Source organism: Acinonyx jubatus, chromosome B2, assembly GCF_027475565.1.
Source record: "Acinonyx jubatus isolate Ajub_Pintada_27869175 chromosome B2, VMU_Ajub_asm_v1.0, whole genome shotgun sequence".
NCBI classification, from domain to species: domain Eukaryota; kingdom Metazoa; phylum Chordata; class Mammalia; order Carnivora; family Felidae; genus Acinonyx; species Acinonyx jubatus.
This window is the reverse complement of record NC_069385.1, coordinates 11941643-11966623: the sequence shown is the minus strand read 5'-3', so window position 1 is coordinate 11966623 and position 24981 is coordinate 11941643. Positions and strand designations below refer to the sequence as shown.

Genomic DNA, 24981 nt, shown 5'->3' with positions numbered 1-24981 from the left:
TGGATTAAAAGTAGGAAGGGATGGTTTCTTCCCCCCTACATGCGCGCGCGCACACACACACACACACACACACACACACACACAAGTTCAGGATGATGTCATCAGAAAAGGAGACTGGTTACTGAGCAACAAAACCTTACAAATGTCCATCATTCACTTTCATCACCAGTCTTCTGTCCATATCTCACTCTCTGTGATTCTGAAAGATTTCCCCCAGAAGATTCCCCTTGAAAAGTTTCCCAAAGAATGTTCTTCACAAAAGGTTCCCATCAGACGTTCCCTCAGAAGGTTTACCTCAGAAGTTTCCCCTCAAAAATTTCCCCAAAATGTTTCCCTCAGATGTTTCCCTACAGAAGTTTTCCCTCAAAAGATTTCCCTAGAGGATTCCCTCAGAAGTTTCCCTTAGAAGGCTCACCTTAAGAGATTTCCCCAAAAGGTTCCCCTCAAAGATTTCCCCAGAAGGTTCTCCTCAAAGATTTCCCAGAAGGTTTCCTACAGAAGGTTCTTCACAGGAGGTTACCTGGTGAAGGCTCCTTTCATAAGGATAACTTATCCCCTTGATAAGTTTCCTTGGAAGTTTCCCCTCAGAACATTTCTCACAGAAGGAACCCTCAGAAGGTTCCCCTCAAGGGTTGCATGATTGTAGCTGGTACTTCTTTCAGTAGCAGGCAGCTTACAGTTTAATTTGTCAGGTGTGTAGCCTTAACTTCCCATATTCTTGACTGAAGATGATCTTCCCCTCTCTGGAAAAGACCTCCTCCTCCCAGACTGAACATTTCCAGTCTGGGAGTGGTAAAAATAGAGTGGTGAGATCCAGGGGAGCACCATTAGGCCATCCAGTCCAGCAGAATCAACTATAGGTTGCCCACACGTGACAGATGCCAGTCAGATCCTCCTTACCTTATGCTTTCTGGCCTCTTAATCTGGAGCTCGACCCCTGGTGGGCATATTTATTTTACCTTTTTTTAGATGAAGAAAAATCTTGATGAAATAGAAAGCCAACCAATGTTGAATGAATAAAAAAATATTGGCATGAAAGAAGCAAATTATGGGCTGACTCAATCTGCCTTCTCTCTGTTAACATTATAATGTCTACCTCGGCAGTGAAGACAGTCATTGGCTTGGTTGCTAGAAACAGCTCTAAAAGACGTCTTTGTAATGCTTTTTACCTTATAAAAAGCTCAGCTCATTTTGGGGCAAGGCTTCCTGCAGCTATTATGGACTTGAATGGTGGACTATAGAATGAGCACTGACTACATCAGAAATGACCAGGCCTAAGAGCATCAGTGGACTGACCCTAGTCACCACATCCCTCAAAGACTCAGTGCCCTCACTTATCATACACACAGATTAGACCAAAAGGTCCTGAGGACCTCTAATCTTTGAGCTTTTCAGAGAAATCATTGTAAATATGCCCTCGTGACTTGAGTGCCTCTCAATGTTCTCCTTGACCATCCCATCAGAATCCCACTTTTTAAGAGGTGAGCAAGAAAGAAGCATCCCTGACATCTATCAGCTGGTAGCTGACCTGGAGCTGCTAAGCCATGTTCATTACTTACACAGTTTCACTAACACCACAATCAGATGAGTGGGCTCAGAGAACCCAATGGACCAAGCCCAAAACAAGACCCACTGCAACCATGGCTGAGCACAGATGGCTGAGCACACTGAGAAAATCACAAAAAGACCAGTGTCCTCCTCTTCTAGCTAACATGGCGTCTACCACTTCTTCATCAACTGGAGCATTAGCCTTCATCTCTTCTTCCTCCCTCCTAGGTAAAAATTATTAAAATATCCAATCATAGAATTTATCTCACTTCCTGACAGTACACTTTCCAGAGCAAATTCCTGCTTCCTTAAACCCTAAAATCACCTAACACAATCCCAGATTTTATCGGGAAACTGCCCCCCACCACCCGTGTTCCCTATAGTGTTGTTATATAAACCCAACTTTGTTTGACTATAGATGTGTTCCTGGTGGTCTTTGTTTGGTGGGTTTGACAGAGGTTTCCAGACCTCTTATGTCATCTTCCATTTTGTCTTCGTGGTATCACAGCCTCCTTTCTTTGGGATCTCACTTTCAGAAGGCCAGGGTAGGTGTTTGACAAGACCCAGCTTTCTTCTTCTTGGCTCATGAACTGCAGAGTGACTGGTCCATTTGCCAACAGGCCTCATGTCCCTCGCTCATCGTTAGCTACCTTTTCTTTCTTGAGCAGAATCTGTCAGAGTGATTTCTCTCCTTAATTTTGCCATCTTTTCGCTCTAGCTTCAATAGAGGACCATCTGGGATGTTTTAATAAATAGCTGTGCCCAGATTTCCTGCTCAGAATTTCTGATTTGAGTAGGCTTGGTGGGGGCAGTTATCCCTATTTTTCTTTAAAGCTTGCCAAATGATTCTAACATGAGCCACTGTTCCAGATCACCGTTATAAGGAGTAGAATTGTCAGAACATTAGATCTTTGCTTTCAGTTAATGACGTCAGGAATTGCCTCCCATTCCCTTCTCTGACATTCGCAGCCTCCAAGCCCTGAGCCAAGATCCTCTGTGCGTGTGTGGTCCCAGACCTCTCATCCCTGAGGCAACTTGTCTTTCTGCCTTCCCAATGGCTACCTTGGGGTTGGGCACCTTTCCCCTATATACCTGCATTGGGGTTTGGACTCCAGTTCAGAATTTCTCAGATCTATATCTATCTATAGAGACAGGGAAAAAGAGAGATGGAGAAGCAGAGATACAGATAGAGACAGAGATACCCCCTTCCACTGATGGGACTGGAGACTGTTTTTGATGTTTCCACTGTTCGAATGTCAAGCCTGATTTCAGGGTTAATCTCACTTACTGCAGTGTTAACACATTTATCCCTCCTTTCCATCTTTTATTTTTGTGATGGTTTTGGTCCCTATACCAAAGGTTTGCCTAAACAGTGACCCAAGCTAGCTGAAACATGTGGAGGCCATACCTGGGCTGCCCAGCTCAGCCCCAGAAGCTGGCTGACCTGTGCCAGTACCGCTTTCCCCCTCCTCCCTTCCAAGGGCCTCGCCTCTGGTGTTGAGCATGGAGAGGGCAACCTTATATTCCACTTTGCTGGGGACAGCCCAGTTTATGCCTGCTTTCCCACTCTAATTATTAAGTACCTCCTTCCATGCTCCAAAGTGCCTTGGTTTGGATGGTAAGTTGTATCCTTACTCTAGCTAAAGGACCAGTTATAATCTGTGTGAATTATAAACTTAGTTCAACAAGACTTGAGATGTGACCAAATGAGTTTTCTATCATTTGTCCCTTAGCCAGTTCCCTCGTCACCAGAATATTCTGTCTCTTGTATGGTTTATAAAAAGAAAAAACAGCCCTGTCTCCATTTTTCTAATGACACATAAATACTCAAGATACTACTTTTTTCTTTCTCCTTTTTGGAATAAGAAAAGGGGGAATTTGTTATTGAATAAGGCCCTCCCAAAACATAAATTTATTTTTCTGAGTCTCAAACACTTTTTCACGTAGGTCCATTTTTCTGTTTACATTGATGCTTCTTTTTAATTTTATTGTTCTTATTTATTTATTTTAGATAAAAATGGCACTTATTTATGCAACATGATGATTTGATACACTTCCACAGTGAAATGACTACTACAGTCAAACTAACATATCTCATCACATAGTTACCATTATGCTACTGTTCCCAGCATATTTCTAGTATTCAATACAGTATAATTAACGATAGTCATCATGCCTGGGCATGAGATCTCTAGACTTATTCATCCTACATAACTGTGACTTTGTACCCTTTGACCAACGTGTCCTCATCCTATCCCCTCAGCCCTTGTTGACCACCATTCTATTCTTTACTTTTATGAGTTCAACTTTTTTTTAGATTCTACACATTAAGTGAAATCATACAGTATTTGTCTTTCTCTGTCTGGCTTATTTCACTTAACACAATGTCCTTCAGGGTCATCCATATTGTCACACATGGAGATTTCCTCGTTGTCATGGTTGAGTGGTATTCCAGTGTATATTCATTTGTACCACATCTTCTTTATCCATTGGCCTATTAATAGACACTTGGGTTTTTCCACATCTGGGCTACTGTGAACAATGCTGCAATGAACATAGGAGTGTAGATAATCTCTTTGAGAAACTGATTTCATTTCCATGGTGTATATACCCAGAAGTGGGATTGCTGGATCATTCCACTTTTAATTTTGAAAGAACCTCCATGCTCTTTTCTGTAATGGCTGTCCCAGTTTGTGTTCTCATCAACAGTGTACAAGCATTCCCTTTTCTCCACAACCTCACCAACACTTGGTATCATTTTTTAAGGATTTTTTAAAGGTTATTTATTTGTTTTGAGAGAAAGAGATAGCACGTGCTATCTATAGATAGCATTATAGATAGTGCCTGCACACCCTTGCAAGTGGGGGAGGGGCAGAGAGAGGGAGGGAGAATCCCAAGCAGGCTTTATTCTGCATTGACAGCGTGGAGCCTGATGCAGGGCTCGATCTCGCCAACTGTGAGCTCATGAAACCAAGAGTCGGCTGCTCAACCGACCGAGCCACTCAGGCTGCTTTCTTTTTTCATAATAGACATTCTAACAGGCATGAGGTGATATTTCATTGTGGTTCGGATTTGCATTTCCCTAATGATTAATGGGGTTAAACATCTTTTCATGTATTTTTGGCCGTTTGTACGTCTTTCGGGGGAATGTCTATTCAAATCCTTTGCCCGTTTTTAAATCAGGTTATTTGTTTTCTTGCTATTGAGCTGTGTGAGTCCCTTAAATATGTTTTACCTTGACCCTTTATCAGATGTATGGTTGGAAGGTATTTCCTCCCATTCTGCACTTCTCTTCACTCTGCTCATGGTTTCTGTTGCTGTGCAGAAGCCTTCCAGTTTGACATAGTCCCATTTGCCTAGTTTTGTTTTCATTGCCTGTGCTTTTGGAGTCCTATCCAAAAGTTTATTGCTCAAACCAGTGTCAAAAAGCTATGCTTTCTTCCAATAGCTTTGTGTTTTCATATCTTTTATCAAACTCTTTCATCCATTTTGAGTTGATTTTTGCATGTGGAATGAAGTCGGATCCAATTTCCTTTTCTGCATCTGGAAAATAGGTTTCCCCAATATCATTTATTGAAAAGAATGCCCTTTCCTTGTTATGTGTTTTTGACACATTTCTCAAAGATCGTTTGAACATAAATGCATGGGTTTATTTCAGGTCCATTGGTCTATGTGTCTGTTTTTATGCTAGTACCATGCTGTTTTGGTTACTACAGCTTTGCAGTATATTTTGAAATCAGGAAATGTGATGCCTCCAGCTTTGCTCTTCCTGTCAAGACTGCTTTGGCTATGTAGGGTCTTCTGTGGTTCCAAATGAATTTTAGGGTTGTTTGCTCTATTTCTGTGAAAAATACCACTGGACTTTTGATTAGGATTACATTAAATGTGTAGATCACTTTGGGTAATATGGATGATTTAAATCGTCCAATATTAACTCTTCCAGTCTCTGAACATGAAACACTTCTTCATTCATTCGTGTCTTGAAATTCTTTCACCAATGTTTTCCAGTTTTCAGTGTACAGATCTATGACCTTTGTGGCTAAATTTACTCTTAGTATTTTATTTTTTTTGATGCTATTGCAAATGAGATTGTGTACTTATAATTATTATTTTTGGATGGTTCATTATCAGTGTTAGAAATGTAACTGATTTTTGTATTTTAATCTCATTGTTCTTATTCTTCAGACCATGTTTCATAAAGCAGATTCCATTTATCCTAGTTCTGTTGCTTTCCTAGAGATCCAAGAATGTTTTCGATGACCTAAAAACAATATTCAATCTTTTACAAGGGTTACCATGAGACAAAGTGTCACTTGCCTAACCCATCTCCGTCTCCTGTACCTCTCTGAATCTAGTCCTTACCTAAGGCAGGGATTCCATTTCTGAGTCCTCTTTGAATTATGATGCACCCGATTTTACTCTCTACTCTCTACTCTACAGCATTTGTAGTTTGCAGCACACAATTCAATGCTTGTTCACTGCCAAGTTTCTTTTGCTCTTTTCTGTTCATTAGCATTCTTGATCCTCTGACTGGATCCTCCACCGGGGTTAGGTCTTCTGCTTTTGTGTGTGTCCGCTTTGGGAAGCAGCGCAGTGCTAGAGACACAACCGATGATCAAAGAACACGGGCACCTACCTCCATGGTTAATTTCTCTCAGGTCAGTAACTACAACACTAGCACTGTTTTCTGCTGAGTAGATGTAACACCTTCAGATCATACTTCCTTGTGCGTTCACTCCTTCTCTTCCATTGTTATTCTTTCTGCTTTATAGCACATCATCATCATTCAATTTCACTTCTTTTTTAAAAAATTTTTAAATGTTTATTTATTTTTGAAAGAGAGACAGAGTGCGAGCAGAGGAGGGGCAGAGAGAGAGGAAAACACAGAATCCAAAGCAGGCTCCAGGCTCTGAGCTGTCAGCACAGAGCCCGAGGCGGGGCTGGAACTCACAAACTGCGAGATCATGACCTGAGCGGAAGCCGGACACTCAACCGACTGAGCCACCCAGGCACCCCAAATTTCACTTCTACTAACATGCTTCAGTCTCAAAAATTTCATCAAATTGCTTTCACCCGGGCTCTCTTTGAGCTTCAGTTTTTAAATTTAATCTGATTAATTAGCTAACAAAATCTAGTCAATATGGAACATTTGGTGATCAATTATAAGCCCACTTCATGTACAAACATTCTTATAATTTTTTAGATTTTTTTTTTACTTCAAATGAGTAGTGTGTTACATATTCTCATTTTTATGTCTGATGAATTACTTGTGCCACTCTGATATGGTGACTGGCTTATACCAAAACTATTTTTAGTAACTCGTGTAATTTTTGTGGTCTTTCTATGACTTACTGGGGTGATTCACTGTTAAATAATTGTGCTACATTGGCAGCCTTTTATTTTATTTTATGGTGTGCCCTCCCTTCAGGTTTGCTTTAGAAGGCTTGCAACATATTCACAGGATTCATGGATCCTGAATATTTGGCTACGTTACTTTCTGCCTTATGCATTGTTACCCAACATGACAGAATGACAGAGCTTCCCTGGAATAGTAAAAGCAGAGATGCAATATTAGCATTATGAATTAATATTATTATTTACTGAGTATCATCATTTGAAGGTGACTGAGGTTGACACAGTAATCTCAAAAGGCTTAAAAGCACGACAGAATCTGCAAGTGTTTATTAAGAGACAAAGATAAATGATAATTTAGTGGTCGGCATGCTGGTGTGGAACACAATCAATTTGGATTAGATTCACATTACCGAATTGAATACCTTTTATTTATGCATAATGTTGGATCATGAATCAGATTTTTATTTATCACACTAGACTATAGCAGCAATCAAAATTCAGAGCCCACTGTAAATTACTATTAACAGGAGAAGTACAACAGGTTTTTGTATTTCAAAAAGGACTGGGTTACTCAAGGGTAACTGTTTAGTCATTGTTTTAAGAAATCTGGACAGTTGATGAATCTATTTTCATTTGGGGGTAATGTTTTACAATGTTAGAGTGAGAACTGTCTTATATCACACTGGAACTATGACCATTCACTTTTTATATATGGATAAAGGAAGATAGAACGGACGATACCTCGCTTACCAAAAAAGAAAGCATACTCAGAATACACGTGATTGTGGAAGACAGTTGGTATTACCTGGGTCTAACTTGGAAAGAGAAGGTTTTGAAATATCCGGTGATAATGATATCTGACATAATCCAGAAAGCAATAAAACTTTCCTCAGGCCTCCCAGGAGGGAAGTCGCCTGTGGGGACTTGGGGATTTGAGGGATGCTCATGACTGTGTTCAGCGAGTGGGGTGTTACATCAGGTGTAAACTCCCAGTTGGCAAAGAAGATCGGTCCATGCAGCTGCTGTGTCTGATCTCCAGACACAGTGCCTGAATTAAGTATATTTTCTTAATGAAATGAGTGCCTGAATTAAGTATATTTTCTGCTAAACCAAATATTTTAAGATTTTTTTCCTGTTGAAAGTAATACGTAAGTCATTATGACATTTTTTTTCTATTTCCACTTGATCTATGTTATCACATTGGTATCCGAGTGTATCTATTAATACTGAACTATTTAAAGCAAATGTATATGGCACACCAAACAATTACCACCACTATCTCCCCCCCACCCCGATCACAGTGATTGAAAGCATTTGCACATAATGAATTTCAAAGCACAGCTCAAAGGAATATAATGACTTCTAGGAACATATTTTTGAAGGAGTAGCTACAGAGACTAAAAAAATTTAAGCATATCCATTAAAAACATTCCACTTTTACACAAATAAAGGGTTTTATAACATTGCGAAGACATCTTGCTATTGTTTACTACAGAACTTTTTCCTTTAAAATTCTTTTCATTAAAAAATAAATGTATAAGGGGCACCTGGGTGGCTCAGTCGGTTGGATGTCTGACTTTGGCTCAGGTCACGATCTCACGGTTTGTGAGTTCAAGCCCCGCATCGGGCTCTGTGCTGACAGCTCGGAGCCTGGAGCCTACCTCCCTGCCTCGGATTCTGTGTCTCCCTCTCTCTCTGCTCCTCCCCAACTCACACTCTGTCTCTCAAAAATAAATAAACATTAAAAAATAATAATAAATGTATGAACCATAAAAGAAGTAAGGGCACACTAAAACATTTAAATTCACATTACAATAATTTTTTCCTTATTGTTACTTGACTATTGATGATTTTCATTTTAGAATATTAGTTGATATTTATAATATGAAAATTTAGTAAATAAAAAGTAGTTATAATAAATGTTTCCATCTTAGGACTATACTTCCTATCAAATTTATTTTATTAAAGATTTTCCTGTTTGGTTTAATAACTTGTTTCATGATCTCAATATACACTATTTCATGTCTTAGCAATTCTCTAGTGTCCAGGAAATTGTCCCTCTAAATACCTAATTTTTACAAGCAAGGCTCTTAATGTCCAGCTTCCCTGTGTTATAGCAATATCTGAAGGTTTTGCTATGGAGTAACCAGCACTTAGATTGGGCCTATCGGTAATTTCTCTTCTTCCATTATTCAAGAATAATGATTGACTAATTCTTTATTTATTCATGATTGATTCTTTCTTCTTCCGCCCAATGCCCCATTCCTTCACTCAAAGAATTATTATTTTCTTTATCCTGAACTTTGTTAAGTTAAGCAAGTCCCATATGACTTTGCTACTTCCCAGATTCAATTATATTCTAAAAAATTTCAGTGTCTCTTTGTTTCCTCGTATCTCTCAAATTTCATACATTATGATTCACTAGAGGCATTCAACCTAACCCTTCCCATCCATTGTATACCATAATCGTACATCTCCATCATTACTATCTTTTCAATTCTTTTTTCAACATGGCGTCTTTTCTTTACAAGAGACTATACACCGATGCGCCCTGGGAAAATATAGAGCATAAAATGTCTGCCAACTATAAAAGAAGTGAACAGGGTGTTGGAAGTAGGGAAGGGGAGAGAACTTTGGGGGGTTTTGTTTTTGTTTTTTAAATACCTACAACCACCCATTTTGGAGTCAAATGATTATTCATAGAAGTGGGGAAGGGGAAAGAGATTTTTTTGGTTTCGGTTTTGGTTTTTTAAATACCTACAACCACCCATTTGGGAGTCAAACGATTATTCTCATATTATACAATTTTTTTATAGGCTCAGAAAGTACAAGAGCTTCATAAACTCATACAAGTAACAAATGACAGCATAGGGACATGAAATAAAATCTTCTAAATTCTGTTCCCATTGTCTTCTCCCTAGACTGCACCTCCGCCTTCTGTGGACAAATAGATTTCATGTCTCTTGGTTGCTGGTGTTTTGTAGCATGCAGTTACTCAGTTATCTTAGCTCCAAAGGTCATATAACAAGCAGAAAGTTGGCTGCCTTTGAGGTAAGGTCAGATGGCACTTGAACGACAAGCTGTTTGCTGACAGGATATCAGTTTACATGTTTGGACCTGCTGTATGTGGAACCTGAATTCTGAGACCTTTCTAACAGAGCTCTTGTATTCCAGGAGAGGATCAAGTTGGAACACCATCCTGATGGAAGCTCGTCCATATGTCTGATTGTAGATGAGAATGACAGAAGTCTTGGGGGTTCATAAGAGGACTAGGAGGGAATTCAGAATATTTCAACCTTTAAAAGACTACCAAAAATGCTTGTGGCTCCTCTGAGCCTGCCTTAGCACAAATCACTCTCAGAAATTCCATAACTGCTTTTCCTTTTCTTTTTTTTCAAATTTTTTAACATTTTATTTATTTTTGAGAGACAGAGACAGAGCACAAGCAGGGGAGGGGCAGAGAGAGGGAGACAGAAGCTGAAGCAGGCTCCAGGCTCCAAGCTACCAGCACAGAGCCTGACGTGGGGCTCGAACCCATGAACTGAGAGATCATGACCTGAGCCAAAGTCAGATGCTTAACCGACCGAGCCACCCAGGCGACCCTATAATTGCCTTTCCATATATGACAAAATTCCAAAATATTAACAAATATTACTACATGAAAATAATGAAAATCTGCATATTAACAAAGTCAACAGACAAATAGTAAGCTCGGAAACATACTGCATTTCATACCAAAAACAAAGAATTAAATCCTTAATATACAAGTAGCTCCCCTAAAAATGAGTAGGAACATAAATAGATAATTCACAATAAAATGAATACAAAGAATGCTTAAAACATGTAGAAGGACGTTCAACTTCAGTAAGAAAGCAGATACCTTGAATTCGCTAATACCAAACTATTGTCTCCTTTCCAACCATGCCTTGCATTCCACACGTTTGTTTTTGTGTTTTTGTTTGTTTGTTTGTTTGTTTGTTTGTTTTAACCTTGTTTATTCCATTCCTCTGCCCCAACCCACTTTGCCACATATGTCTTTCTGGAAAGATTGTTTTTTAACATTAAAGATAATCACTGTCTCTTCTCTGGAGTCTTCACAGATGCTTTCCCTAGTATAATTAGTTGTTCACTCATGTGTCTTCCCTCGGCACATTAAATGTACTCGTAGGAGAGTATTAAAACATAATGTATTACATTGTGTTGTCGTCCATGGGCTGCGTTTTTGCGTTTTACCTCCTCTATCAGGAACAGGCATCTTGTTTTAGTCTTCTTTCACTCCTGGCACTTGGGCATGCTAAATGAGACACAGAAGGAACTCAGTCAATGTTTGTTAAATACATAAATGGATAAATGAATGAAAGTTCGAACGCAAAATAAATAACTAAATAAACGAGAACTATACTGATCTCCTAGTTGGGCTGTTTCAAGAATTTTCATGTGAAAGAGCTTGAGATAGGAGATAACAGGTGTCTGTTGGATTTAGCAAGTGGGTGTCACTGCCAGCTGCCACGTAGCAGTTTCTGACCTACGATGGATGGAAAAGTCCAGAGGATTCAAGAGTACTTAGGAAACAAAGATATGGACAGAGAGCTCTAGCCACCCCTTTGAGGAATCTGGCCGTGAAGAGAAGGTAAGCAATCAAGTAGGTTAAAAGAAGGCATAAGACAAGGGAGTGTTTTTCACCGTTAGCATTTCAAGGTTAGAGAGACTACAGTGCAAAAGCTGGGGGAGGGACGTTCAGTTTTCGGTAATAGAGGTTAGGGAATTTGGATCAACCTCTTTCGGAGAATTAGAAAAGTCAGACCAAAATAATCTGCCTAAAGAGCTAACAAAGCAGGAAGCATTATGAGACCAAGATCTGATAGAAGGTGGAAACCCAGAAAGGCGATCCCAGCTTTTCCCCTAAGGATGTCCACTGATTCTGGGAGAACGAGAGGATGAGAGACTGGAGGAGAATTTTGCTCGAGTCTCACAACTTGGGTCACACAAAAGAGAGTCCAGGTACCATCAAAGCCCAGAATATCTGGTAACTACTCGGTCTTTGGGAGGGAATTAAAAGGACAGCTTCACAGGAGTAAGAGACATTCAGGTAAACTGCCCTTCTGGGTGCTGACTCCCTTATTGGATGAAGGGTTCTGGAATTGCTAAGTCGCTTGCCAGAAACAGACCTAAATTTTCTCTGAAGGAATGCAGCATCATCCTAAGCATCATGTTATTTCTATCAGTTTTTAAATAACATCTCAAGCATTCAGTCAAAATAAGCATACAATCAAGGACACATCATGAACAAAGTCCAAGAGAAACAGACAAGGAACAGAGATTAAATGAAAATCAGATAATGGAGTTATCAGAAATAGACTTGTAAATAACTATCCTCAATATTTTCAAGGAGATAACAGATAAGAAGGAGAATTAGGATTGAGAATTATGGCAGAGAACAGGAAATTAAAAATAGAAATTTCAAAACTGAAAAATACAATAATCACAGTTAAGATCTCAATGAATGGGTGTAAAGTCCTTTCAAAAACATTTTTTAATGTTTATTTATTTTTGAGAGAGAGAGAGAGAGACAGCATGAGCGGGGGAGGGGCTGAGAGAGACGGAGACACAGCATCCGAAGCAGGCTCCAGACTCTGAGCTGTCAGCACAGAGCCCAATGCGGGGCTCAAACCCACGAACCTTGAATTCTGACTTGAGAACCGCTTAATAGACTGAGCCACCCAATCGCCCCTCAGTGAATGGGTTTAAAAGTGCTTTAGACACAGCTGAAGAGAGAATGGGTAAATCAGCGGATGGTTAAAACAAAATATCCAGAATGAAACATGGAGAGACAGAAGGATCAAAAGCACAGAGAAGAGGCAAGAAACATCTAAGATATAAATGACATCTAAGATATAAATAAACATCTAAGATATAAATGAGAAAGCCTAGTAGAAATTTCCTGGATCCCAGAAAAAAAAAGAGACAATGGATTAAAACCAACATTTGAGAATTTTCCAAAATTAACATAAGTTATCAAGCCATATGGTCAAGAATTCTTACAGATCTCAAGTAGGGTATATACAAAAAATACCACCTCTAGACACAGTACAATTAAGGGCAAAAAAATTTCTTAAAAAGCAGATGGAAAAGTCATATTATTTTGAAAGGAAAAATTATGCAAGTGAGATCTGACTTCTCAACAGAAATAATGAAAGCCAAAAGACTATAGAACAATATTTTCGGAAAGGACCTAAAATGCTACCACCAGTCAAAATATCCTCGAAGAATGAAAGTTAAGTGTAAGCAGTTTTAGGTAAGCAAAAACAGAGGTATTTACCAACAGGTGATTTTTAGGCAGAAGGTAAATGATTACGGATAGAAACTCTATGGGGCGCCTGGGTGCCTCAGCCAGTTAAGCCTCTGGCTCAGGTCGTGATCTTGCGTTTCGTGAGCATAGGGCTCTGGGACTGACAGCTCGGAGCCTGGAGCCTGTTTCGGATTCTGTCTCCCCCTCTCTCTGCCCCTCCCCCACTCATGCTCTGTCTCTCTCTCGCTTTCTCAAAAATAAATAAACGTTAAAAAAGACTTTTTTTTAAAAAAAGAAACTCTACGATAAGGGAAGAAATAAAAAGGTAAATATGTGGCTGAATAACAGTCATAATTAATGTCCAGAACAACAATAATGTGTAAATTAGAAAGGAAGACCATGAACACTTTGTCTGGAAAGGTAGCATAAATACAAAGTGACATTAGAACTTTATATCTCAAGGATGTTTTTATCTCTAGCTTACCTCCCTAAATAATAAAAAAGGAATAGATAATGACTAAACAAATAGGGGGGAAAACAGAATAATTTTTTTAAAAATCCACCCCCCAATGGGGCCCCTGGGTGGCTCATTTGGTTAAACATCCGACTTCCGTTCAGGTCAGGATCTCAGGTTTGTGAGTTTGAGACCCATATTGGGCTCTGTGCAGACAGCTCAGAGCCTGGAGCCTGCTTCAGATCTACGTCTCCCTCTCTCTCTCTCTGCCCCTTCCCCGCTTGTGCTCTGTCTGTCTCTCTCAAAAACAAATTAAGAAAAAAAAAAAAGGAATTGTTAAAATAAAATCAGCCCCCCCCCAATAAAAAGAAAGAGGAAACAAGTATACAATTGATACAAATATAAAGCAAATAGTGAGATGGGGGATTTAAGTAAATAATAACAACAATCACATTAAATATAAGTGCAGAAACATTGAAAGTAAAAAGATAGAGAGAGATACTCTGTGCAAACACTGACCAAAACAGAGCCAATACAACAATATTAATGTTAAAACAGACTTAAAGGAAAAGGTCATTAGTAGAGATAAAGGGAGAATAATAACAACAAATTGAATTCACCAAGAAGATATAACAATCCTATGTTCTGGATGTATATACAATGCTAGTATAATAAAGCCACAAAATATATAAGGCAAAAAGTTAACGGAATTAAAGAAGAAATAGACAAATTCTCACTCAAAATCCCCCACTGGGAGATCTTTAACATGTCTCTTTCACTAAATATCGAATAAGCACATAAAAAAGTACTATCCCACCAGCTGTATTTTTTACAAAAACCAGAGAGAGGTTGAATGTATGTGAGAGCAGGGGAGGACCTTTCTATGGCCGCTTTCCTAAATATGCCTAAATTTCCTTTCGTGGCTTTCCGAAATATGCCCGCCTATCACATTTCCACATATTTTACTTTTTGTTCTCTATTATTCGAATGCCCTAGTCTTCTTCAGCTGGTGAGTTCTCACTCACTTTTTTTTTTTAAAGCCTCAATTCAAATACAATTTCCCTGTGATTTCTCTATTCTGGGCTTTTACAGGACCTGACTTATATTATGGCACATGTCGTTTTGCAAAGTAGGATTTATTTAGATCTTGCACTATGCACTCTTCGAAGGAAGGCATTGTGGCGTATGGGTAGATACATATAGCATAGTTCTTGATTTTTATAAAGTTTATTCTGTTTATTGAATTACTTGCCAGGACACAATCCGTATCTTTTTTTCTCCCTTCTTACCTCTATTTTAAAAGTAAACATCTCTCCTGCAAAATGCTCCATTCATAGTCTTGTTTAAAGTATTTTAGACTCCTGAAAGTGTACCACCAGCTATGCTCATAGAATTCTTAGAAATTCTTAGAAACATGGAGGCACAGTGAATAGCTGGAAATCCCTGGCCACACCATGAACATCAAGGTTATAGTCCAAACATCAGTCAGTATGGAGAGTGAAGGGTAGATAATCAGAAAACTGGTTAACTGTACCATTTGAGACTTAAAACTTAGTAAGGCCTCTTGCTTTTGGAAGAAAACATTAATTAATTAGGATTAATAATACTTCAGAATGTATTTTCAAGGTCTGAAACGTGGCCTAGTTTGTCAGCGGCTCTGAATGCAACTTGGTCTTGCAATTTTAGTCCACGGAGAAGCAAATAGTCCTTTGGGGTCGGCTCATTCAGGAACATTCCAGGCAGGAAACGAGCTATTTGGTCTGAGAAATTGATGGTGGTCCTATGTTCTTTGGGAATAGTCGAGAGAAACAATGAAAACAAATAGCGCGTTACGATATGGCATCTTCACTATTTTTTAAACTTAAACCCATTTGTAATTATTAACAGCTTATGTGTGCCTTTTGATTTCTTTTTATTTTTATTTGGGGGGGGATTAGGCAATGATTTCTTTTTTTTATTGTTTTATTTTTTATATATAATTTGTTGTCCAGTTGGCTAACATACATTGTATACAGTGTGCTCTTGGCTTCGGGGGGTAGATCCCCGTGATTCATCGCTTCCATACAATGCCCCGTGCTCATCCCAACAAGTGCCCTTCTCAGTGCCCAGCTCTGTGTGGTTTTTTAAAATGTATTTTCTCTGCTATACCTCCTCACTCTATCCCCAGGTTAGTACACTTTCAGATTTGTAATTGTGCTCAAAAAGTTCGACAGGACAAATGAAAGAGTAAATGAACATCTCACCCTGCACTACTATTAAAGATCTTGACTCTAAACCATAAAAATGGAAGGATAAATGTTTTCCAAAAAAAAAAAAAAATTCTAATATCTCTAAATGGGACATGAACTTTTGTTCCTAATTTTATTTTGGAATGATTTTTACTTCCTCTGGTCCAAATTTTGAACTTGACAGGTTTCAAGGCCCACTCTTAAGTACTCACCCCCAAAATGGCCAGCTTCCTTTGTGTGTGAATTTGTGCCAGTTTCCTTCTCTCAAACGTTTCAGAGTCTTTCAACAGCCTCTCCTTTCTCCAGAACTTTCCTCAACACAATCCTTTAGTAGCCTGACACTTCTCTACCAATCACAGTTGTCTCCATTAAAATTTTATCTTTCTTTGTCAAGAGCTTGCCTTTCCTTCCTTATTTATTATTAAAGTTTTAAATATCCAAAGGAAAACTGATTAATAATTTCTCAGAACTAAAAAATCTGAGACTGAGAAAAAATAGACTTCAACGTGTTTATCTTCCTAAGACTTGTGAAATATAATCCCAATTGCAAAATGGAACAGCTCTTCACAATTCATACTGTCCAGACATCAGGGTATAATCTTTTAGTACAATAAATAGAAAATTCCTTTTCCTGATTGGTGTGTAAACCTTAGGCTCCTTTTCTTTTTGTGCTGCAGGAGATATACCAAGCTATTTGTCTTTTTAAGCTTTGCAAATGTAAAACATATTAATATAGGTTACCTTAGTCTATTACAAATTCACCTCACTGTCTACTAACATATCTCAACTCTAACTCAATGGCACTTCTACCTGTATTATTCATTTTTCATTATCCCATAATCCAGGGCTCTCTGCTGAGACTCTATAAAACACAACCATTAAGGCCAAACTCAGGGATATCTGTCTGTTGGGACATGGATTAGACCATCAAGTTATTTCAGCAGGCTAGACCAAGTGCCACTCAATTGCAGTGTGAATCTCCCGCCAGTGCCTATTCTAGCCACAGCCCATGATTAAAAAGTTCCGTATTCATGTCAGATTGCCTCTAGCCCCAACTCGAATTAACTCACCGAGGTACTGTGCATGTTTAGTTTCTTAACCAAGGAACTGGCAGCCTAGGTATCCTCCTGTATATTTTCATCCAAATGAAGCTTTACAAACCTGAATTTCTCTAAAGGGAGTGCATGCTGAGCTGAAGAAAAAAAAAATCTCCTGTTTTATCAGTCTCTGGTCAGCACATCATCTGTCAAAATCAATTGCGTTTCTTACCTTTGTCCTTATTAAGGATTCTAGCAAAATATGTATGAGGTGAAGCCACAGAACAAACATGGTAGCCTAAAAATGTCTAGAGTTTTAAAGCCGGCTCAGGGTCTGGGCAAAAAGCAAGCCGTGGGCTACAGGTTTTGAGTTACTGGGGTTTAGCAGCACACTTTTAAAAATGTCCGTAAGTCGGAAAAACCTAACTGTCCAACAATCAGGGATGTGTTTAATAGATCCTAATGCATTTGTTCACCGGAATGCTATGTGATCATTAAAACTGATGATAAGAGCGTATTTTTATTGCCTTGGGAGACAAGCAAGACAATTACAGAACTTTTATTTGTTGTGTGTGTCTATAACGAAACTAAGGGAGATTGTTAGGGGTGATTATTTCCAGGTTCGAAGTTTTCAGGTCCTTTTATTATTTATGTTTTCTGCGTTATTGTTTTCATTTCCATTTTTATTACTTGTTAGGGACATTTAAACTTCTGCTTCCAGCCATGATGGGGGAAGAGGGGCCAGATTTCCCCTCCTTATTTACTATATATATATATATAGTAATATATACAAATATATATACATTTAATGTTCATTTGTGAGAGAGAGGGAGAGGCTGGGGAGGGGCAGAGAGAGGGGGACACAGAATCCGAAGCAGGCTCCAGGCTCTGAGCCATCAGCACAGAGCCTGATGCAGGGCTCAAACCCACAAACTGCGAGGTCATGACCTGAGTCGAAGTCAGATGCTCAACTGACCGAGCCACCCAGGCAACCCCACCCCTCCCCTCCTTATTTACTTTAAGTACCCGAAAAATATATGCAACTGTGGTTTTCAGGCCTTGGACAGCAGGCAGTGCGGGACGCTCATCGTTGAGCCAAGGAAGACAAGTGAGGTGCGCTTGGCAAAGTCTCAGCTGACCGCCTAGAGTGAGTTTCTAGGCTGCGGCCTAGAGAAGGGGGGCCCCGAGCTGAGTACGGCAGTATCTTCTGAGTTGAGGAGACCAAGTTGACAATTTGAGGAGTACAAGGTGGCTAGAATTATCGTGGCAGACTGCCAGAGAGAAGAGCACAGAGAGCTGGGGGGATCTGCCGGCACCTTCAGCTCAGCAGGAGTTAGCACTGGCTGTGAGGAAGCTGCTAGAAGTCAGGAAAAGAGTCACCAGAAAGGAGAGGAGTCACACCAAGATGGAAATTGCTCTTGCTCTCAACAGCCAGAGTGGAAAAACCTCACAATGTACGGGTACTGGTTTTAGTGCTGAACGCTAGTTTGAAGACTGCTCTCATCTTGCCTATCAAAGCTTAAAAGCAAGATTCAGAAGGACCCGTCTGTTTCTACATACCTGAACTACATCCTAAGACAGAGCTCTACAAAATTTAAAAGAATTCAGTATCCAACAGAATAAATTCACAATGTCTATTCAGAAATTATGAGATAAGCAAAGAATCAGGAAAAAAAATCTATAATGAGGATAAAACTCGATCATCTGAAAAGACGCAGGAGTGGAAAACATGATAGGATTAATAGACAAAGAGGTTTTTTTTTAAAACTGTAAATATACTCCATACGTTCAGAAAGATGGAGGAAACCATGTGAAGGGGAAATATAAAGATAAATAGAGATCCAAATTGAACTTTCAGAGTTGAAAAAACAATGTCTAAGATGAAAAATGCATTAGATGGAATTAACAGCTACTAACAGTGATAAAATGGTATTGTTAAAAATACTTAATTCATTTGGAAGAAGGCAGAGAAAAATAGAACAAAGAATAGATAGGATAAATGGAAACTATAGCAGGATGGCGGATTAATACTCACACAAATTTATATTCACATTCAAGATATAAGCTTTAAACACCTCAGTTAAAAGGTAGAGATCATCAGATTGGATTTTAAAAAGTATGTCTGCAAAACACCCATTTTAATTATAATTAAATAGGTTAAAAGTGAATGGATAAAAATTGATATACCATACTAGCATTAACCGAAGTGGCTATAATAATATCAAGCAAAATAAATGTGAGAGTAAAGAATACGACCAAGGATACAGCAGATCATTTCATGGGGGTAAGGGGGTTGATTCTTTAAGAGGACCTGTTTATGCACCTAGTTAATATAGCTTCCAAATATCTGAGGCAAAACTGATAGGATTGAAAGAAACAGGTGACTCTGCAATTATAGCCAAAGATTTCAACATCTTTTTCTCAATATTTCACCAGCCAAGTGGACAGAAAAACCAAAGATATAGAAACCTTTAACAATGTTAGCAAAGAACTTGACCTAATTGATATTTACAAAACTCTATAATCACCAATGGCAGAATACGCATTATTAAGTGCACACAGGATGATTACCAAGATACACCATATTCTGAGTCATAAAAACTCCCCCCGAATGAAAAGTATTGGAATTATAAAAAATATATCTTCTGATCAAAGTGGAATTAAATTGGAAATTCTGGAAATTCTTCAAATATGAAAACAAACAACGCACTCCTGAATAACCCATGAGTCAAAGAAATCAGAATGTATTTTGAATGGAGTGCAAATTGAACTATAACACAAAAAATATGGAAAATGCAGTTATTCAGTGCTTAAAGGAACTTCATTAAATGCTTGTATTAGAAATGAAACAATTTAAATCAGTGACCTCTATATCCCATATGAACATAAACATGTATTTTCTTAATAAGATTTTAATGAATAAATGGCAACAATATATAAACAGATAATATATCATGACCAAGTAGAAGTTATAGGAGAAATATAAGGTTGATTTAATCTGTGATTCATCATATTAACAGGCTAACACAATACAATTCATCATATCAGGAGCTGAAAGAAGAAAAATCACATGATCACAATGGCTATAAAAAAGCTATAAAAAATTTGACAAAATCCAACACTGATTAATAATAATAATAATAATAACAAGAAGAAGAAGAAGAAGAGGAGGAAAAACCTCTCAGCAAACAAGAAAGAGACGGAAATTTCCTTGATTTGGTAAAGGGAATCTCAGAAAAATCTACAGCTACATTATACTTAATGGTGAAAGCCTGGATGCTTTCCCCACAAGATTGGGAATTAGCTGATGTGTGTTCTTACTATTTTTATTCTGTAGTGTACTGTTGGTTCAGTGTAATCAGGCAAGAAAAAGAAATAAAAGGTGTTCATATTGGAAAGTAAGAAATAAGGTGAATTTCTATTTCCTAACCACAATCAAACAGAAATTGCCACTAGAGAAAAAATACCATCAAAAATAGAAAATACTTAGGGATAAATTGACAAAAGATTTGCAAGACGTGAACACGCAAAACCTCAAGATTTCATGGTGAAAAATAAAAGACCAAAATAAATAGATAGTGCGTATTCATTGGTCAGTCTTAGGATATCAGTTTCACCCAAAATGATCCACAGATTCAACACAATTTAAATCAAGATCCAAGTAGGCTTTCCTCAGAAATTCCCATGCTGACTCTAAAATTTACATGCAAACGCAAAGCTTTTAGAACAGCCAAAACAGTTGTTTAAAAAAGGGCAAAGTAAAGAACTAAGGCTACCTGACTTGAAGATTTATTATAAAGCCACTGGGAATCAAAACAATGTTGTATTGGTATAAAGATATTCACACAGATCAGTGGAACACAAAATAGTCAGATGCAGACCCATACGTACACAGACAATTAATTTTCAAAACCAGTGCCAAGGCAACTCAATAGAGAAAGGATTATCTCTTCAATCAGTGGTGCTAGAACAATTAGGTATCCATTTGCAAATTACGAACACTGTCCCTTTCCTTACACCACCACACAAAGAATTAACTGAAAACTGATCATAGACCTAAATGTTAGGCCTAAAACTATAAAACTTGTATAAGAAAAACCCAGACATTTAATGACCTTGGTTTTGGCAAAGATGTCCCAAATATGCCACAAAAACCCCACAAACTATAGAAGGAAAAACATGAATAAATTAGCTTTATCAAAATTGAAAAGCTTTACTTAAGACAAATAACACCAAAAACTGGGTAAAGTTTTGAACAGATACTTCACTATAGGAGATTATAAGTGAAAAGATGAAAAGATGGTTAATCCCATCAGTCATTACAGGAATGCAAATTAAAATCACCATGAAATATTGCTACATCAGGAACAAAAATATGATGGCAGGGAGAATTCTAAGACGACCCCCAATAGTCCCCCTTACCCTTGTGTATAATGCTCTCTTAAAATCTCCTCCCTTGTGTGTGCGTGGGATCCATGAACATGATGAAATATCATACTTTTGGCAAAAGGACTTCTGTGGATGTAATTAAGTTCCCAAGTCAGTGGACCTCATGACAGGTAGATGATCTGGCTTGGCCTGACCTAAGCACATGAGCCCTTTAAGTCTGGATCTAGAGGTCAGTATGGAGAGATCAGATGCTGGAGGGGCATCCCATGCACCAGTGGTGGCTTTGAAGATGGAATGTAGCCACATGTCAAGGAATGTAGGCAGCTCGTAGGAGTTAGGAGCAAGCTCATGGCTGACAGCCAGCAAGGAAATGGGGACCTCGCTCCTACCTCCTGGAACTGAAGTCGGCCACACCATGTCAGCTTAGAAGACTTGAACTCCAGATCAGAATGCAGGCTGGATGACGTCTTGAATTTAGCCTTGTGAGAGTCTGAGAATCCCACCACACTGGGCCTGAACTTCTGACCTACAGGACGGTGAGCTAATAAATGTGTGTTATTCTAAGCAGCTACGTTTGTGGAAATTTGCTACACTGCGGTAGAAAATAGATACAATGGCTATGACACAAGTCTGCGGAGATGTGAAGACTAGAGGTCTCGTGTGCTCCTGGTAGAAATATAGAATGCACAAGCACTGAGGAAAACCGTCTGGTAGTTTCTTACACAGTTAAACATCCTCCTACCATAAGACAGAGCTAAACTACTCCTCATATACACCCAAGAGAAATGACAACATATGTCCCACAAAGACTTGTACACAAATGTTCACAGCAGATTTATTTATAATAGGCAAAACCCAGGAACAACAGAAATGTGTATCCACAGGTTAATGGAAGACCAGACTGTGGTATGGAATACTGCTCGGGGACAAAATTGAATGAAATCTCGATAAATGTAATGGATGAATCTCGAATAATTTTTCTGACTTAAAGAAACAAGACAAGAAAGGCTGCGTACTATCTATATATGCACTGTTTGATTCCATTTATGTAAAACTCTAGAAAATAAAAATCTCTGATGACAGAATATGGATCAGTTGTCCATAGGTAGTTAAGGAAGATAGAAATGGACTACACGAGAGAAGGAAGGAACACGAGAAGAAGGAGAGTAAAGGATAAGTTCACGATTTTGATTATGGTGATTGTTTCATGGGTATGGATACATTCCAAAGTTCATAAAATTGTATGCTTTAAATAATTACAGTGTGTTGTATGACAATTATACTTCAATAAAGCTGTAATGAAAAAGAACACACGGTTACTAACTATAAAATAAGATACAAACCAAAGGGGATAAAGTTCATGGTTTCCTATTCCATTCCTAGCTCCCTAACTAGCTGTCTAACTAGCTGCGTGAGTTTAGGCAAGTAGCATTACATCTCTAGTCTCAATAAATTCTTCTGTAAAATCAGTTGGTAGCACGAGATATTTAAGATCTTTCCTATGAATCTATAATAACATCAGCTACCTTTTACTATGTGTTTATGAAATACTAAATGCTGTTCTCACTTTATGTCATGGGATGTGACTTAGAGAAACCAACAACTTTTCCAAGATCAAAAAATGAGGGAGTGTAAGATCCAGGGTCAAACTTTTCCAAGATCAAAAAATGAGGGAGTGTAAGATCCAGAGTTGACAGCCTGTGCTCTCAGCCCATCTGTTCTACATCTATAAGTGCAATTTGTCCGACCAGGACTCACTCCATGGTAACTTTCTGAGCAGGTTAGCTTTGGTATGTTCCACCACCGATCACTGGACCCTCTAGTCCCCCCCCGCCCCGCCCCCAGTTAACTGTCTTTTCCCATGCTTTCACATCCAGTGTAGATAATTTGTCATGTGATCTGTGGGATTCAACGGCACAGCTCTTAATAATGTCAATGTGAGTCATCGAGCAGAACTCCATCCACTGTGCTGAGAATTTATACCAGGTACAATTTCATCACTAACATAACAGCTCACAAGTTACAAGGTTTTAATGTAATTCTGAACCTTACTTTTTATTTTCTATCGTTGCCTTTCCCCTCAAGAAGAAAAATAGAAGGAAACAAAAAAGGACCCCACTGTCTATAGGATAATGCAAAATTTCTTATTTAATTGAACTTCACTTGAAAGAGGAGGTAATATAAGTCCCTGAAGAGACCTCTCACAGGAGACATCAGCGGTAAGCTTTCTGTCTTTTACTTGGGTGTATTTATCAAGAGAGCGTATAGGTAGTATATATAATCACATGAAAGATACTATGCTAATTAATTAATTAATTAATTAAGCTTATGAAACAGAAGAAAATAGGCTCATCAGAAAACTTTCACTGGCACAAATTAGCCCTGCACCCTCTTCCTGTCTTAAGTGGGCAAAGCGCTGCTGAATTTGTGACGCCTGGAGAGTGAGCTGATTAACAACAATCTGCTTGGCTCTAGAGAGCGATGCTCGGTTCTTTACGGCCCCCAAGGCTTACACTTTTTACGCTGGGTCCAAAAGGAGGGTGTCAGGAGGTATGTGGAAGAACCTGTTGCCAAAAAAGGTTCCAGAGAAACAGCCCGGGGTGCGGAAAGAAGGCAGATCTGACTGGACTAGGTTCTTGCGCGAACCGTCCACATTCCTCCTACCTGCGTTTTGTCTTTCTCGCTCTAGCCTGTGGATTCTCCTCGTTCTTCATTTCTCAGAAACAAGAGACTAACGACATGCAGAGACGGAGGGGCAGGGGCAGGGCCCATGTCTTGTCTTTTATTTCCTCGGTTCCTTGCATTTCAACTTGCTCTCGGAATTAGTCCCGGTGGGGGGGGGGGGGGGGGGTGGTTCCTGCTGGAGAAAGGCTTCGTCACCTGGTGTTCTTGCCCTGAGCAACCTTGAACCCGGTACGTGAGGCCAGGGATGCTGGAAAGCCTTTGTAGGAAACACATTTATTTTAATGATTTTAATTTTATTGTTTGTTTTGTTTTTTGATGTTGGGAAGCATATTTACTCTTTGTAACTTAAAAAAAAAAAAACTTTCTCCAGGTGCATTTGGCAAACAATAAACATTTAATGTGCATGGTAGTGTGTTTTGACGGATATGTAGGTGGTAAAGCCATCAGCACCATCAAGGGCATGAAAATCAGCATCACCTCCAAAAGCAAAACACATTTGTGGCTTCGTGTTTTTGCTCTGACAGCCCGTCCCCAGGCCACCTTCTCGGCCTCCTCACCTGTGTGATAGGATTCTTACACCGGCCACCTGCTCATCCACAAATGTATTGTTTATTACATAGCATTCACATTTTTAAATCAGTTTTCAAAAATTAAAAATTGGTAGATTTCATACAAAGTCCAGATTTCTGTGCTTTTTTTTTTTTTTTTTTTTATCCCAAGCTCTGGCAAGCCCCTGGCGGCCCTTGAGCTGGCAGCGACCCATTTGTCGCCGCTGTGCGGCTGCCCGCCTCTCTAGCCAAGGCACAGGCTCCGAAGTTTGCTCCAGGCCCCCCAGGGCTCGCTCTACTGCGACCTTGTCCGGCTTCGAATTGACCGCCCCTGCCACTCCGTTTGCCCTCTCCCCCGGCACAAGCACCCATCAGCCTCCCAAACGCCGTAAACTTCTCTTTCTTGTGCCTTTACCCCGACCCGGAGCTCTGCTGTTCTCTGCCTGCC

General features: G+C 39.1%; 1 long non-coding RNA gene across 1 annotated transcript; it reads right to left on the bottom strand.

Moving 5' to 3' along the window:
- Positions 1–10897: 10897 nt before the first annotated feature.
- On the bottom strand, positions 10898–23988 carry LOC113598457 (uncharacterized). Its single transcript, XR_003419086.2, has 3 exons — positions 23814–23988; positions 16945–17066; positions 10898–11197 (listed from the first exon to the last, which is right to left on the bottom strand). It is a non-coding gene; the product is annotated as an uncharacterized LOC113598457 (long non-coding RNA).
- Positions 23989–24981: the final 993 nt, after the last annotated feature.